This window comes from Ursus maritimus, unplaced genomic scaffold, assembly GCF_017311325.1.
Source record: "Ursus maritimus isolate PB19 unplaced genomic scaffold, ASM1731132v1 scaffold_2, whole genome shotgun sequence".
Lineage (NCBI taxonomy): Eukaryota > Metazoa > Chordata > Mammalia > Carnivora > Ursidae > Ursus > Ursus maritimus.
This window is the reverse complement of record NW_024424452.1, coordinates 10742695-10747360: the sequence shown is the minus strand read 5'-3', so window position 1 is coordinate 10747360 and position 4666 is coordinate 10742695. Positions and strand designations below refer to the sequence as shown.

At 46.8% G+C, this 4666-nt stretch overlaps 1 long non-coding RNA gene across 1 annotated transcript in view; it reads right to left on the bottom strand.

Annotated features, from left to right (window-relative positions):
- Window positions 1–2256: 2256 nt before the first annotated feature.
- The window catches only part of LOC121103749, a 10650-nt gene continuing 8240 nt past the window's right edge, over window positions 2257–4666 (bottom strand). The window contains exon 3 of the long non-coding RNA XR_005835981.1: window positions 2257–2296. This is a non-coding gene — a long non-coding RNA (uncharacterized LOC121103749). The remainder of the gene's footprint in view (window positions 2297–4666) is intronic.

Genomic DNA, 4666 nt, shown 5'->3' with positions numbered 1-4666 from the left:
CTGGACACCGCCATCTTGGGTGACCCTTGACCCCACGCCCCGGCGGAAGAGCCCGAGGCCACGTCGACTACTGGCTGAAGGCAAAGGCGCCGAGGGCCGCCCATGGCTGGTGGAGGGCGGGGCGGAGCCGGGGAGCTTCGGGCCTGTGTGGGCGGGGCGCAGCAACAGCGAGCGCGACTTGTGCCCCAGCTCAGTACCCGGCCGGGCGCCTGCCTTCCCCGCGCCGAGTTCCTTGCGGAGGGTGTTCCCGGCTCCCGACGGCGCGGGGCGCTTTAGTTCCGAAGACCCTTTGCTGCTTGTCAATCAGCAGAGGTAAAACTTAGGGGTGGCCCGCTCTGCGCGGCTCCCATGTGGTGCTCTCCCCCGTCCCGGTTTACCCTCCTTGCCACGGCCCCCCGTCATTTCGTAGCTGGCCTTGTCGCAGCCTCCCCATCCGCTTCCAGGCCCCTCAGTCGTGCTCCAGCCACAGCGCGCTGGAGTGCAGATGCATCGGCTGCCCCCGACCCTGCGGGGAGGCCCTACTGCCTTCCGCAGTGTATCCTCCGGCCCAGCTCACCTGGCCCCACCAGCCGCGCACTCCACTGGAGTCAGGTGGCTTTCCTTGTAATTTCCGAATCCCGGGGCCGGTTCAGGCCTGCCTACTTAGCACTCTGTGCCTCCAATGTCCTTCCTGCTGCTCTCCTCCCTGCAGGTGTCTAGTTCTGAGATCCAGCACTAACTTTGAAGTTACGTGAAGGCAGGAACTGACTGGGGGTTTGGGGACCTGAGTCTAGTCCTGGCTCTGCCACTGACTTGATAGGTGGCTTTGGCAAGTTATCTCCCTTCTCTGGATCGCACAGCTGAAGTGGGGGGGGGGAGTGAAATGAATTTTTTAAAATAAATGAGATGTGAGATGTTTGCACTGTGACTTGTAGGATCTCCTGCAGCCCATTATGACCCATGCTGGAGGGAGGTTCCGAATACTAATCCCAAATGCTGGGGACGGACTTCTCTTAAACTAGGCACCCCAGAGGATGGTAGGTTTCAGAACAGCAGAGCCAGGTGGCTGGTCTTGATAGAAGAGGCAGCAAGGGCAGGGTGGCAGCTGTAGTCCCCTGATGCCAGAGCTCTATGGCTTGGCTGTCTAACTACTGTATTACGAGGGATGAAGTCTAAGTGCTTCCTTGACCCGTATAACCAGAAAAAACTCTGACCCAGTTCTCAGGGCAGAATCCACTTGAGGGACCATGCTGAGCCAGCACAAGTAGAGGCAATAAATATTCTAATCACTTCCCAAAGGAATTTGTGGTTATTTACCAGAGTTGCTATACTGGGGAAATGAGAATAAGCAGATCTTGCAAGAGCTTGATAGAGGGTCTGAGATGACAGTGGCCCCAGGGGACCTGAAACACTGGCAAGGACCCCAGTTAGAGCGGGAGCTTATGTAGCCAGCACAGGCATGGCTGGCAGTGGGTCAGGGTGTCCATGCACCGACCCTGTGGAAATGTCCCAGGTTCCTGAGTCCACAATTGGGACAGACATGCGTAGTAACTCATATCGGTCCTCTCATCCTGTCCTGACCCAGCCCGTATTAAATCAGAAGACATACTGCATCCCAGGCAGAATCCCAGACCTGAGTGCCATCTTCAGAGATGCAGAGAATGAAAAAGAAAGAAGAAAGAAAGAGAAATAGAGGGAGGGAGGGAGGAAAGGAGGGAGGGAGGGACGGAAGAAGGAAGGAAGGTAGGTAGGTAAGTGCATGCAGAGGATGCTGGTTCCCATCATTATCCCATTCAGTTCACTTGCTTGGCTCCTGCAAAACCCAGACAGATTATGGCCGATAATGGTAATAAACTATGTAAACCTAGCCAAGGGCATAGCCCAGTCATAGCTGCTGTGTTGGGGGGACGGTTTTACTAGAACAGATCAACACAGCTTTGGAACTTACTATGGGATACTGATCTGGTGGATGGGTTCTTTCCATTCCAATGGTAAAGAGGCTCAAAGGTAGTTCGGCTCTGTACAGGAAGGACAGTATTACTCATTAACCCTCCCTGACCTTTGGCTCCTGGTACCTGCAGATTAAGTATCTGTGTACAAGATCTTGTCTCCAGCTCTGCTTTTATTTATAAATCAGGGGCTTCTGGGTGGCTCAGTCTGTTAAGCGACTGACTCTTGATTTTGGCTCACGTCATGATCTCAGGGTCATAAGATCGAGCCCGCGTGCCAAACTTCGTGCTGGGTGTGGAGGCTGCTTGGGATTCTCTCTTCTCCATTCTCTCTTCTCCCTCTGCCCCTCCCTGCTTGTGCTCTCTCTCTTAAAGAAAAAACAAAACAAAATAAAACCTGAGACATATACTGGTAAAGAAGAATTACGTAAATCCCATCACATTAGTGAGGGTTCTCCAGAGAAACAAAACTGTTAGAATTAGGAGTCCCGTGATCCGTCTGCAAGCGGGACACTCTGAGGTATAGTTCCAGTCTAAGAGCAAAGATTTGAGAACCAGGACCAAGACTGATGTCCCAGCTCAAACCGCCAGGCAGAGAGAATTCAACCTTCCTCTGCCTTTTTTGTTCTATTCTGGCCCTTGGTGGTTGTACGTGGCCCACACACATTGGAGAAGCGACCTTTATCCGGTCTGCCAATTCAAATTCTGGTATCTTCCAGAAACACCTTCACAGACACACTTAGAAATAAAATTTAACCACCTTTTGGGCATCCTATAGCCCAGTCGAGCTGACACATTTACCAGCATAACTAACTGGTAACTAATAACTAATTATTAATATAGTTATGGGATGTTTATCTGTTCATGAAATGTGTATCAAGTTTTCAACGGTTCTTACATAAATAGGGCTTTCCTTTTACCTGAGTTCATGGCCTCTCTGATTTTTTGGTTTTAAGGATCTGTTCTTTTACAAACTGGCAATGATGGTAGTTGGGCTTTTAAAAAATCTTTACTTGTCAGAATCTTTGTCAGAAAAAAAACTGAGGGGCGCCTGCATGGCTCAGTCGGCTAAGCGTCTGACTTTGGCTCAGGTCATGATCTCCGGGTCCTGGGATCCAGCCCTGCACTGGGCTCTTTGGGGAGTCTGCTTCTCCCTCTCCCATTGCACCTTCCCTGGCTTGTGCGCGCACTCTCTCTCTCTCTCTCTCTCGCTCTCTCTCTCGTATAAATAAATTAAATCTTTAAAAAATAGATAAGTAGCGGGCACCTGCGTGTCTTAGTTGGACAAGCGTCTGCCTTAGGCTCAGGTCCTGATCCCAGGGTCCTGCTCAGCAGGGAGTCTGCTTCTCTGTCTCTCCGCCCCTCCCCATGCTCCTGCCCATGCTTCTGCTCTCTCTCTCTCTTACTTGCTTCTGTCTCAAATAAAAATTTTAAATCTCTAAAATATATAAGTAAATAAAAAGCTTTTAAAAATTGAGGGGCGCCTGGCTGGCTCAGTCAGAAGAGTGTGCAACCTGATCTCGGGGTCGTGAGTTTGAGTCCCACATGGAGTGTAGAGATTACTTAAATAAATTTAAAATAAATTTTAAATACTTTAATTTAATAATTACATTTAAATAAATTTTAAAAAATTAAATAAATTGAAATTGAGATACTTTTTAAATAAATCTAAATTTTATATTTTAATAAATAAATGTAAATAAGTTTACATTTATTTAATATAAAATAAATTTTAAAACTTTTTAAAAAAAGAAAACATTGATAACCCTATATAGGCCTCTTGAATTTATTTACTTATTTTTTAAAGATGGAATGTTTTTAAGTAATTTCTACACCCAGCGTGGGGTCCGATCCCACAACCCCGAGATCAAGAGTCACATGATCCACCAGCTTAGCCAGCCAGGTGCCCCTGGTCTCTTGAATTTATCAAACATTTGACTTTTAGCAGATATCTAAAAGACAGAACCATTGATTGGAAATTTAGGGGACAAAGGGCACAGTGATAAAATCTGCAATGTGAACCACAGCCACTGGGTGGCGATGCTTGCCCATCAATTTTGTGTCTTGTTCATAAGAAATAGGGTAAAATAGACTAAAAGCCAGTTTTGGCCAATGAAGAGAAGGGTTTGTAGTGACAACTGGGCTTTTATATTTTACTATCAAAACCTGGTTGTTTTATATACAACAGGTTTGTATGCTGGCTAATACGTGCGTTTTTGTCCATACTGTTGCTTGGTGTAAAGATGGTTCCACAGCAAAATACCAGCTCCCCTGGAGTATTCAAATGTCTGCTAACATTAACCAAGCTCGATTTTCCCCCACCTATAATGACATTTTCCTGCAGAGGTTCTAATTTCTTTGTGACATTGGGATAGCTAAAATTCTCTGGTCTGGGAAAGAATGAACTTAACTAGTCTTATGTATTTTAATTATTATAATTAAACTTAGTTATACGATTAATATATGATGAAGTGCCTTTGTGAAAAAAATAATTACTTAAGAGTTCTATACGGATAAAGGGAAAGGCTCCTTTAACCACAGCCTGACATATATCCGTTGCTGTAGAAAAAAATATTTGTAAATTTTTGTTGTGTGTGTGTTCATTTTTTAAAAATGATTTTATTTATTTGAGAGAGAGAGTGAGAGAGCATGGGGATGGGGGGTAGGGGCACAGGGAGAAGCAGGCTCCCTGCTGAGCATGGAGCTGGATGCGGGGCTAGATCCCAGGACCTTGCGAC